The following is a 13,879-nucleotide window of genomic DNA, read 5'->3' on the forward strand; positions in this document are numbered from 1 at the left end:
ATAAATTCGAAGTGTTACACCTGTATAACATATTCAAGGTGTTTTATGTGTGTGGTGCACACAGGGAACATAATGACTAGGGGCTCAATTTATAAAATAGAGAATCAGACATTCCCTAGCAGTGATTGATTCCCACAAAGGAATGTTTGAGGGAATGTCAGATTCACTGTTTTATAAATAGAGACTCAGGAGTACAAGGATATTTAAAGATATTTTATTTGTATTGCCAAAAATGTATAGACTCCCAGCCTAGTGCTGAAATCATTCTGAATGCCATCCATGCTGTGAGTCACTGATCAAAAGAAAAAGCATAAAGATATAGAAATTTTTGCTTTTTTAACTTTTATTTTGTTCTAGCAGCAGATTTTCTTGAAGTGCAATAAACCAGATAATTGGCAACAAGCCTTTAAATCTCTGAGTAGAAAATAAATAAAAATGCTTGTTTAGGCTTGATTTATATCACATTTTATTTTGTAAAAGACTTGTATCTGTTTGCTAGAAATTCATTTTGTTTTAAGTATCTTTTGATAGACGTAATTCTTTGGTATCAAATATCCAACAAGATTTTGATCAATACAAAACTGAAGGCTTTAGAGCTCTAATAAACCTTGTCCAATTATTAAATGAAAATGAAACAAATGAGTCTGACCGCAGTTGTGTGAGTCCATTTAGATTTCACTATAATCCTGAGAAAGAATTAACCTCAAAGGAAAATTTCAAGAAGCAAAAAGAAACAAATGTTTTTGCATTTGTATACCAAGTGATGAGAGAAGTACAAAAACTTAATATTAGTATCAAAAGCCTTATTAATTTATCTAAACAGCATCAAGAAGCTCTTCTGTCCTCCATAGGTGAGGCCAGTTCAATGGGACTCATGATGGATACATAAAAAGTAACCTTGTACATTCTAAGAGTAAATATGTAATTTAGTAATTGTATTCTGCATGCTTTAGAGTCACGTTTTTATTAAATATTGCTAGCTTACCATACAATTAGTACATTAGGCTATACAGGCATTATCCAAGAATAGAATATTGTCTATTTTGGCCACAAAAATACTGATAGTGAAAAAGCAAAATGATAGCTTTTTTGCTCCACACATTGAATAGAGATCAATACTGCTCAGATACTGATTAGTTCAGGACAGGCTGATTTTTACTGAATACAAGTTTACATGCTGGAACTTTTTAGAGCATCCCATCACCTTTCCATTACAGTAATAAAACACCCAATGTTTCCTTGTTTTTAAAAAAAAAAACAAATTTTAATATTCGTTTGGGTCACCTAAAACTGTGAATTGGGACTGTGGGTGTCAGACTTTTATGGAGGAAAGATATTCAAAACAAATTCAAATCAAAAGTTGCCCAAATTGAAAAAGCTTATATAGTTATATTTCCGTAGGGCTGTACCAGCACTTTTTCTTCAGTATTCAACACTTCTGCATGTGTCTTCTGCATGCACAGGCTGTGGATAAATAAATAATTTTCCTATGATAGTTTCCTACCTTATATTAATAATATTAATATTTGAAGAAGTTCCTAGACCTGAGAAAGGCTTCAGTATATAAAAATCCCAATACTAGTATGCAAGCACTATGCATCAACAACTGGACGACTTAGCAAGGAATTTTATTCTTTGCAAACTTGTTGTGGGCTTCCTTTAGAAGCCTTTTACACAGAGATGCCTAAAATGAAAATGAACATTGGCTGAACTATATCATCAGAGTACATGAACAAGGAAGTAAATCTTGTCCAAAAAAATTGCCTTCAGCTGCACCAAGCTTTGAAAGAACAACAGTCATGCTCTACCGTGGGACCATCTGCTATAGTAACTGACACCACGCAGAATCTGCTCTGATAACAGGGCCTCTGATCCGTTAATTGTTTGGATCCTTGCCAGCAAAAATGTATTTTAAATATTTCAATATTTAACATGTGATAAGTTTCAGTCCTTTTGTATATGTATTTCAAAAGCAATAAAACCATTTGCAATACTCTCTGATGGTGAGATATTCAACTTTACAACAGTAGCAAGATTAAATTTACAGCTGGACTCTTTATAAAGATTAGATTGATACAAAAGTATTGGCATTTTCCATAACTATGATTGTGTTTTCTATCAAATCTTAAACCATTTTCCTAGGTTCTTACTAGGTAGCTAGATTGACCAGTGTCATCCTTCCCTTTGTATTTGTTGTGTATGCAGGTTTGTCATCTGCATATTGCACAGTGTGATATAATATGTTGATGCTTTAAAAATAAAAGCCAATAGCAATAACATTAATATATCTTCATGTAGGTGTTTTTTTTTAACTTTTAGCATTGCTTTATACTATACAACAGCTCCTGCTGTACTTCCATTAACCCCCCCCCGGACAACAGTGAGTCTGCTATGACTGATATGGCACTGGTAACATGTCCCTACAAACCACTCTATGTGTTTTTCCATGTACAGAGCACAACCTATGATTAAACACTTAGCTATGAAAAAAATGGTGCACTAAAAACTGTGTTCAAAAAGTCTCAGAAAGAAAATGGTTGGCTTGACATGGCAACCCACTCCTTAGCACGTTTTCAGAAATCATTCATTGTGGTTGTCATTTTTGTTTTTCTTTAGGGCAAATAATAAGGTTACCATGCAGAGGTTTTAACTAAATTGAATAAAGTGACACATGAAAAAGGTTACAGTTCAGCAACTAATGGGAAACAATAGGAGAGCTACACGTGATTAGGGATGATCAGAATAGCTGAATTCTATTCCAACTGAATTTCCACAAAATCTGAATATTTTTGTGGAAACTTGGAATTATGGTGGAATGCATGGGAAGGGGGGTTATTGAATTTAGTAAACTATGGTCAGAAAGTACATGAGGCTCAAGGCATGGGAGGCATAGGGACAGCAATACAAATAATAAAAAATACATTTAGAAACTGTTCAGCAGGAAAGGGTCCTTTTCATTTGACTTCCAGTACAACATTGAAAAGACACAAATCGTTCAAATACCATGCTTGGTAGATACCTTGTACTTGTGTACAATATGGAGCTCCCATAAACCTGTAACCCAATACCTATCCAAACATGTACCCTGGGTAGTCAGAAAAAGGAGGGCAGCAAGCATGCAGCCCGTTTTTTATTACCATTCCAGGCCACATGCTATTCCTTATAATTGGGAGGGCGACCCAGTGTTGAGAGCCAGAGCCTTTTTACTACATCTAGTCCCCTCAAAAGAATATGGGGAATTCTTAGGGATCTTCCAATGAAATCTGGAATAGAATTCTCGATAAGGAGGGGGCCACATGTCGAAGTATATACAGGGGCAAATTATTACTTCTTACAATCAGTTAAATGTAAATAACCAGATTACTCACACGTACTGAAAGAGTAAATTATTAGCATATAAACACAAACGCATACTTGCCAACTTTAAAAATATGATTTTCGAAATCAGTCACTTATTAACAAAAGTATACAACCAAATTTTGTCTCACCATACTCCTTTTCATGATTTTAATGAGGTTTACAATACCACTATTTCCTAAACCAGGTAAGGACCCACAGCTACTGGCCTCCTATAGGCCAATTTCTCTTTCAAACTGTGACTATAAAATTTTAGCCAAACTAATGGCAAATAGACTGCAGAACTGTATTGTGACCAATCACCAACTAGAATTTACTAAGCCTAGACGCAGAGAAAGCCTTTGATAAAATCGAATGGTCTCTTCCGAATCCAGTGTTATCCACGAGAGCTTTTGGGCATTTATTTTCATCTTATATTCAGTATATATATGACAGTCCTTCAACCAAACTATTTAATAATGGTGATCTGTTGAATTCCATTGTAATGTCCAGAGGCACCAGGCAAGGTTGTCCTCTTTCCCCAGTTTTGTTTAACCTAGCTCTGGACCCTCTTTTAAGACTCCTAGAATCATTACCGAGTTTTGAAGGTATAAAAGTGGGTGCACCTACTCCAAAACTGACTGCTTTTGCAGATGATTTATTATTATACATATCCAATCCTAAACATAGCCTAACTCCTATATTGGAAATAATTTCGCAATATGGTCCCGTTTAAGGTTATAGTAAAAATTTAGACAAATCTAGTGCCTTGTATTTTACTAAATTTGTATGACCAGCCTGAAGTGCACACTATCCTTTCATTTAGTGTAAGGAGAAAATACAATATTTGGGAGTTCGAATTACTAAAATCCCCTACAAATTGTATTCGCAAAATATGACACCTATTATCAGAACATTTAGTGAACATCTCCCTAATTGGTCTAATTTAACAGTGTCTTATCTGGGCCAAATTGGTTTGATAAAAATGATAGTTTTCACTAAACTGCTATAAACTCTTCAATAGTTACCGCTAGTGCTTACAAAACCTGACATCTTTTTCTATATTGTAAAGATGGCCATCCTTTCCAACCATCACCATCCAATCATTGGTAGACAAAGCATCTGCTCTCTTTTGAGAAAGCAGCCGGAGAGTACCCATTTTTGGATCAACAGTGTACATTTTTATGCAAATGCAATCTTATACCTCAAGAGTTCCTAAATCCCTATCTGTTAAAGATTGGAAAAATCCACTTGACACCTAACTAATAAAGGCCTTCCAGAAAAGCAATTACTGAAAATTATACAATGCTCAGAATCCTGTTAGACTTTTTTACTGGGAAAACTGGCATGGTAAAATGGATGGAGCACTTTCCCACTAAGTCAGTGGAAGATGTTCTTCTTGCTTTTTCTAAAGCATGGAAGGTTCTCCCGTCGACTATATATAGGGAGATGACCCTTAAAGTGTTCCATGGGGCGTATATTTCTCTGCGCCGTTCATACCTGATGGGTTATAATCCTACTAGTATGTGTCCTAAATGTACACATCAAAATGCGGATTTGTACCATGCTTTTTGGAACTGTCTGAGTATTAAAAGATTTTGGAATTCAGTGGCTAAAAAAGTTACTTCATCCTTGACTAATTATGTACCCTTAACATCTAAATGAACAATTGGGTTCATTTGATTTGAATGGAGGGAGAATTACCAGAGGAAGCAGCACTTTGTTATCTATTGTTTCTTTAGTGGCAAAAAAAACAATATTTCATATATGGATAGACTCAGATCCATCCACATTAGCTCTTTTTAGAATAAAATTGGATCTTTTTAAAATCTCCTGGATAGAACCTTTTTTAGAAAAAGAGTGCAGGGTTTTACTTTATATAGAAACTCAATCTCATTCCAAAAAGGACAAATTATGATAACTTTTGAACATACTTCATTGTATACCTTAATGATCCTCCAATACTCATGGATGTTTATTGATTCTTGCAATTATTGTAAACGTTGGTTTGTTTAACCCAACTGTTTATTTGGACTGTTCGAACGGACTGATGAAACTTTTTCTTTTATAATGTTTGTAAGCCTTTTTTTGTGTTATAAGTTTTCCTTTACTTTCGGAGAGTTACTATAAATGTGGGTGAATGTTTTTCATGTTGCTGAAATTACAACCTGCTTCATGTGTGTTTTTGCCTTCCTTTGGATCATTTCTGGGTTTATGATTCTGTATATACAGATTTTTATATTGTTTTTTATGGATTGTGTTTTTTTAGCCCGTCTATGTAACTATTATAACAGTTATGTCTATGCTTTTGCAATGCATATATATAGTGGTTGTGTTTTGCAAATCAAATCTACACAGTCTGCATTTTGAGTAATGAACATTTATAGTGGAAATATACAAGGCAGTATAGGGAAAAACACTGAATATTACACCATCAGGAAAAGTAAAAATTCACACACTTGGATATTGGTGTTGAAAAAATCAGCACAAAATACATTTGATTTACTTTGAATAAATCAGTATGTTCACCCCCGGTTAAAATATGAACAAAAAATGAGGAGCAGAGCTATATACTATATACATATTAAAGAACTGCTTTTACATGATGGACTTGGACAAAGGCAGCATAGGGACATAGGAAAGATATCCCACCCACAACTATCTCTTTGGTGGACATTAGAACTGCAATGGACACAATGAAGCTGCTCTACTGCATTGTCTGAACTGGCATTACCTATCTATTAGAACATCAACTGCTAATACATACACACAAGCTACATTGTAGCTTGGCTGCCAGGCTACTCACCAGACATTAAGTTTCTGTTTTCGTGGATGATAAAGCTCTAGTGTCCTTAAAATGTGGAATTCACTTTACTGCGTTTTACCAATTTATATAGATTACCTAGATAAAGCATTGTACAGACAGCCAATTTTGGTTGGAACTCAATTCATCAGAAAGTCTTATGTTCAAGTCCACACAATCTCAAACAGAATATAATAAATAAACTTCCAAGCAGGTTATCCCAAAATATCAAAACAGCAAAAGCATACATACATTTTTGGTGGTGAAATAGTATTTAACTATACCATCAAACCAAGTAGGACAATGAAGGAGGAACAAGAGACAGAAGGAATTTGTTCAAAGAAGAGATAGTCCCTCCACATTATGGAAAGTTAAGAGCTTTGCAAAAAGTCATTACCTTATATTTTGGAATAGGTTAAATTCATGCCACCATATCCCTATTGTTTACAATTATGGTATTTTTGTTTTTATGCAGATTACAGCATACTAAGCAATACCTCTTGCAGGATACACACACCCTGAGCAACGAATTTAGTTATAGCTATAATTTTTGATACTGCCATGTCTGCTGTGTTCAGTACATGATTTTTCCATTCATATCCATTACATATTTTTACAGGACAAGGAAGCTCAGCAGTGTAATCCCTGCTGCATAAAGTAGCAGCAGATGAGTTGGAGTCATATAGGAAGGCTTGCTGGCTTTGTGGGATTAGGGCTGGGTTTAATCTTGTCGGAGCAGGGTTTTTGGGAGATTTTAATCAGAATTTCCACAGTAATAATCCTGTATAAACTCTGCTGAAAAGCCTCCAATCCTTTGCAAAGTTGTAATCAGGCAGCAAAGAATCTGATTAAAAGTTACACGTTGGTTTTGTTTGCTGTGGGAAGTACCATATTATCCATGTCCTGTTTATCTCTTAAACTGCTGGACTGAGCTTCATGACCCGAAAGGGTGTTTTAGAAACAGGGAGAATATCTAAAACAGAATTTTCTACAGCAATGCATGTTAAAGTTCCAAACGTTTCCGGGATTTAGCCTATAAACAAACCTGTCATAAAGAAAACAAAACAGACTGCCATTGCTGAGCTATTCTGCTCCTTCGTGCTTGGCTGCCATGATGAATCTTACTAATGAATTCTGTGCTTTGTCTTACAATTGAAGACGTGAGGTCAGCATGATAACCGGACAGTAAGCATTTTCAAAAAGAGATCAGCAATGGCAGCTCCTGTCTTACTTTTCCCCATGTACCTTTGAGCCCACACTCAACTTTCCTTTGCACGCTGCAACTGAATGTAATGGCTCAAAAGAGAATAGAAGGAAAATATATACGAGGGGGTGCTAAAAAAGTCCCTGGCTTTTTCCAGGGAAAGTCAGCAAAGGACATTCACACTGAGATGACACAAACACTGGGGGAGAAGTGTCCTTCCTTTCCCTGGTGAAACAAAAACTTCATGACGGCCCGTAACTCCAATGACGTGAAACTTGCTTGTGCCTCTGCTATCACAGCTTCTCACTGAAAGAAAAAAAAGTTTTAAGAATCGCAAAGACCTGATATTTGCACAGTTACATACTAAGATATTAGGCCCTCACACTCATTTTTCTATTTCATCTGGAAGGGGCAAAGCCAGGAACTTCTCAGCACCCCCTCATATATATAAATGCTGACCCAGGGCAAACTCTCAACCACTTTAGCATCTATTTTACTGTTTATGGGCACTTTTTATCTAAATATGAATGCATGTTACATCATTTTTTGTATTGAAATTGTGTCACTCACTACTGTTTCACCCATAATAATGACAAATATTATCAGATATGCGGCTCTTCGTTTGAAGAACTATAAAATACTATTACTTCCTTCTGACTTTGTATATGGGCTGATATGTGCTCCTAGAAACATAAAATACTGTTTATGTGTATGCAGTGTTTAAAGGCGTTCATATCAGCCGTCATACAAAATCAGATGAACCATTCAGGTGACATATTTTGCACTATTACACCCACAAACCAAACATAATTTAAATGTACTCTAAAAGTAATTCTAAAGTGTATTCATGTTTTATTAACATACACCTGCTGAGTGTATTGTCATTCATTCTTTATGGCACCTCAAATGGACTTTACCAACATAACAAGGTTTAATGTGTGGCAATGCACTTCTATATATTGCTATGCAAAATACTTTACAAATCACAGCATGCAACAGATTTTTATGTGGTGAGATGCAATTGGATGACCATTTAAATGAAGAAGCTGCTAAACAAGCTTTTAAAGCAGACCTATCACATTTTTAACATTATATACCATGGTGGCAAACCCTTTTCTATAATGTGAAAAGGTTTGTTGTTTACATTTTTTTACGGAGATCCCTGTCTTTACTACTGCGGCAAAACCTGCAGCCTCCTGGGATACATATGTTACATATCTCAGGAATCTGTGGGCTCCTTCTTCTGTGCATGTCCGACATTAGGCATGTGTCACTGCGCAGTGCAAGATCGGTTGATGGGAGCAGAAGCCAGAAGAAGAAAGAAGATGGCTACACCCTCTGTCCCATACATGTCACAAAAGAAGGAAACCTGAACAACACAGAACCTACTGGACATCGACTGGAGGGTCAGGGGCTTTTCAAAAGCAAAAAAAAATATTTTTTTTTCAGTTCTGCTATTTTTTTTTTAATTTCCTCTTTAAACCTTTTTCCACAACTTCTGTTCCCTAAAAGTTAAAAACCATTTCAATGTAAACTGATTCTATCTTTCTAGAGATGCCCAGATCTGTATGTCTTTAGAACATTTCAATAATTACCATGAAGTGTACACATTTAATGACAGGGACTACCCAATAAATAATACATGGTTAAAAAAAGAGCTAACATGACATACCACCTAAAGAGAAAACTCACTGGCCAAAACACATCAGTGTTTAACTGAAATACTGAATTCAAACTTAAGTGGTTGACTGGTAAAATTGGAAGTAAAATAAAATATACTGTGAGACTCATATTCTGCATTTGGATTCATCCCTTGAAATACAGTTTAGAATGAGCTTAGATCCTTTCATCCACTCACATAAGGTAAATCTGCTCCCTTCAGGGAATTTCGAGCTTGTGCCACCAACCTTGGGATTTCCAGTTAAAGCATTTGTAATTTTAATGTATATAAACATTAAAGTATATAATATGTAATAAATAAACAGAAATTAAAAGGTACGCCATACTTATTATGCCACAGTGGAAGCAAGTGTTCCTTTAACAATCCTCCTCTGCAACATAGAAGCTTTGTGTGACCTTTAACACTTTGTTTCTTACTTCTTCATGCATGTCTTTTTGTTCTCTCTGAAGAGAAAGCATTGACCTTGAGCATAAGACAAAAGGGACCAGCCAACAGGCAAATCATGCAGACCGCCCCAACAGAATGCCTGAAGCACAAACTAAACAACACCAAACAATGTATATTCAATTAAAAAGCTTTTACTCACAACTTTCTTTATGGAGGTCTTTGGCTTGGTCCTTGGCCTGAGTAGTACACATATCAATGTTGTATATGAACATCTGTGGTAAAGCTCTGAATCCCAGAGATGTTGAGACGCCATTGGAGTGCAAAATAATGCTTACTCATTGATTATTGAGTGGTTATTTCAGGAAAAAAGAAGGTAGTACAGTGCCCAGGGATTAAAACCAAAACCTTCAGATATTTTGCCATACTTTGGCACCCAATCTCTTTTATTAGCTGCAAATACAGTTGCTTTTATGTCAGCAGAGTATTGCACCTACCAACCAAATGAACTTCCCCATTCAGATATAAATGAAAATCTGACTACTCGCTAATAGGATGCCGTACAATGTTCATAGGATTGTACATAACTACCATCACCCCACCCAAAACGCACAATACAAGCAAGAAAATAACTTTATCTTTTTTAAATATTAATCTACATTTACTAGACTCAAGCTCTAAAATGTAATTAAAAACAATATTTTCTTAAATTAAATAGAATTTACCATTGTAAATCATGTAACACTGTCCACCTCCAAAGTAGGTGAACCCACCTCTAATAATATACCTTGATGGGGTGAGTGGACAATAAACTCACAGTCCAAACCTATAATCATGTGTGAAGGTATAAACCCAATTATTATGTCAGTGCAAAAGATTATAGAGTACCATAGAGAGGATCAGCAGGATGTACAATTCTCTAGTATTCTCACCTATTGCAGAAAACCCATCACCAGCCTTGTGCCAAAAAAAATGTCATGGGTGCATTTAGATTTTCTTTTACCCTGACATTTAAATTATAGATATTATTTATAAAAGCTCTTAAAGGCTGGAGAGGATACACTTTTATCAGTGAAGCTGGGTGATCCAGCAAACCTGGAATTGATCTGGTCCAGCAGTGAAAACATTTGCTAACAAATAGCCAATGACATTTAGGAAATCTATCCCAGGTTTGCTGGATCACTCAGCTTTATGGATGAAAGTGTATCCTCTCCAGCCTTAAAGAGCTTTAATAAATCAGGCTCTATGAGTCTTACTTCTCTAACCTTGAACATAAGCGCTAATGCAGCTCATGTTAAAAAAAACAAATTAAGAAAACATATTTTCTCTAAACCTTAAGCATTTTTTGACAACTTGTCAATTTTCAGTGTTTTTTTTTTCATTTTCTATAGTTCGCATTAACTTTTCTGCAAATGAAAACCTGATATAACAACATACAGTGATATTGTCTAAGAGGAACCAGCAATAAAGTAATTTGGGTTTCAATAAATAATTTTTATGTAATTTATTAATTAGAACTTTGAATGCTGGTAATTAAAAACTGTGGATAAGGGAGGAACATGTTTGGTGGCATATGGAAAGAGGGAGGACATACAGGCCAATTTTTCTTTCCCAAACCAATTTAATGTGTGCTAATACCTTCAAGGGACAAAGGGTTAATATGTTTTTTTAATTTAAAGTGGACCTGTATTATATATAACTCTAAGACACTGTAAATGCCCCATAAATCAGAGGGTGCATGAGCCATAGTACTACTGGTAAGGTTCATGCCCAAGTTGCCAGCAGTTTTCCTGTGGGTTTCTTTGCTTTGGAAGAGAAGTTCAGGTAAAGAGGAATAATGGTTCACTGAAAATTAGAAATAAACCCATTCCAATGGTGCTTTGTACAGAAGTTATACTTTGCTTTGGGCCCGTTCTGAACAGCTGTTTTTTAAAGTGCTAAGGGACTGTCACAGCAATCAAAGCCACGTGGTTTTCTTGACACTGAAATAAGCAATAAAATCCCTTTTGATTTTAGTATGTTTCAGGGGTAGAATTTATGCTGGCTTCTGTTTCCAAAGAAGGTGAAATGGTTTTAAAAGAACCAGCGATCAGCCAAGTGGTAGGGATGACCAGTGAAATTTCAACCAGGTCAAATTTTCAACTTTCGAAGTTAGAGCAAAACGGTAAAACGTCACTACATTTGTAGGTTCTGTCAATGGGCCCCATTTATTAAAGCTTTCCAAGACTGAAGAGAATATAACTTCATCAGTGAAGCTGGGTGATCCAGCAAACCTGGAATGGATTTCTTAAAAGTCATTTGCTATTTGTTAGCAAACGTTTTCAATCTTGGACCAGATCCATTCCAGATTTGCTACATCACCCAGCTTCACTGATAATAATATTAAATCAGGCCCATTGACAGAACCTACAAATGTAGTGACATGTTCTACTGTTTTTTTCCAACTTTAAAGCTTTATTAAATCAGGCTTAACGACTTACTCAATGAATGAACATGTTATTGATAACTTTTAAATAACTAATTTATTGAATACCAGATTCTACAAATGTAAACTGGCCAGCGCTGTAGTTATTTAATGTCAGCCAGGGAATCTATCATTAAAATGGAGGTAGTCTGTGTATATATATTCATGTTTGATACTTATTGTGATTGAAATGGATTTGCATCAATGGACGACATGCTTAATGATGAGAACTCAAAAGCTTAAAAAAGAACAGTAAGATTCTTTTTGGTCCAGAGTGTTTATTCCAAGGTCCATATTTGCCTTTGGGCTTAGTTAAGGAATTAGTTACTCATCGTCCAAAATAAGAAATATTGCCTTTTAACAATCCATACTAGCTCAGTGTGGTTTGAAGTTTTTAACTGAAAATCAGAGCCCTTCTTTAATATTATGTATAGTATAATTATGTATAATCTGATCAGATTTAAAAAAAGTCTTATACAGGTAGTCCCCGAGTTAAGGACATCTGAAACACGGACGTCTCCAAGATACAAACGGAGCTTGCCTGCTCGCTCCTGTGCTGGTCGGAGGCTTGATGGGGGGGCGCGTGGTTTGCATGACTTGCAGAAGACATTTTTTGCTAAACACAGCTGAGGTTGTGGGTGATCGCTTCTGTAACCTGTTGTAACTCTTTAATCACCAAGACAAACTCTGCAGTTGTTTCTGTTTTGCATATCAAAGCACAGCTTGCTCCAGAAGCAATGTATGCAATCTAATGAATGTCTAGGCTCCATAAAGTTTTTTTTTGCGTTGTGAGGATTTTATACTGTAACTGACACCACACTGCCTAATAATATGTTGAGACAAACATCTGTCATAATTGCATTTATTAAAATAATGTACCTGTTCCGACTTACATACAAATTCAACCTAAGAACAAACCTACAGTCCCTATCTCGTATGTAACTGGGGACTGCCTGTATAGTTAAAAAAATGGAAAGGCAGCTGAAATACGGCACATCTCCAATCAATATCTATACTATTTTACTATGCAAATGCAGATTTGCTAAATTCCAGGCTAACTGCTAAATTTGTGTCCACTTCTGAGATTGATAGAGTTCTCTCCCACACCACACAGCCTGCCTAGCCTGATTTTCCCAACCTGTGAGCTTTGCTGTGGAGGTTTGATACCAAATCAAATTCAGGTATATGCACTGAAATCATTACAAAAATATTTACTTTATGCTATAATAGTGAATGGAAAGGTTTTACATCTGCCTGGAGTCCAGCATTTCTATACTTCTCAGGGCATGACAAACTGAAAACAAAATTGTCTGTGTCCATACTATCTAGATTTTCAGGAGAGCTCACAAAGCGTTGGAAACTCCTGAAGCATCATGGGACTCAAGCATTTATTTCTTGTTCATACTCAAATAGAAGTGTTTAATCAGCCACTTATCAGCCTAAGTACCCATGCTTTAATATGTAATGCCGTGACACGTGAATCACCATCTGGACAGAGAAGTCTTGAGGAATGCATGCAGCTAAGGAGCAAATCCTAAAGAGATAAATAGATGATGTCCTCACATATGACATTAATTAATGCTGGAGGCTTTGCAGTTTGTGTAGCATTCAAGAAAAACCCAAATCCCAACATCTGGCTGAAGATATTCCATAGGTGACAGCAAGAAAGACGGCTCAGTGCCATGTAAACAAGACAGACATCAGCAACTAATTAAAATCTCAAAGTGTTTTTATATAGAGGATACTGAATTCACAGCCATTCATTCAAGTGTAGAATGTAAGGGAGTGGAACAAGTAATAGTTGTTAGTTAACTTGAGAACTAATGAAATCAATTGAATTATAAATATCCAAAACCACTGAACAAACTAGAAATATTGGAAACTTCTCTATAATAGACACACTTTAATGCAGTTGTGCTATCATTAATACACATACACATGTATTTTTTAAAGCAAGAAGAGGACAGGTAGATGAACTCTACTGTTTTTTGTTTTTTTTTACTGTCT

The sequence above is a fragment of the Pyxicephalus adspersus genome, chromosome 1 (assembly GCF_032062135.1).
Source record: "Pyxicephalus adspersus chromosome 1, UCB_Pads_2.0, whole genome shotgun sequence".
Taxonomy (NCBI): Eukaryota; Metazoa; Chordata; class Amphibia; order Anura; family Pyxicephalidae; genus Pyxicephalus; species Pyxicephalus adspersus.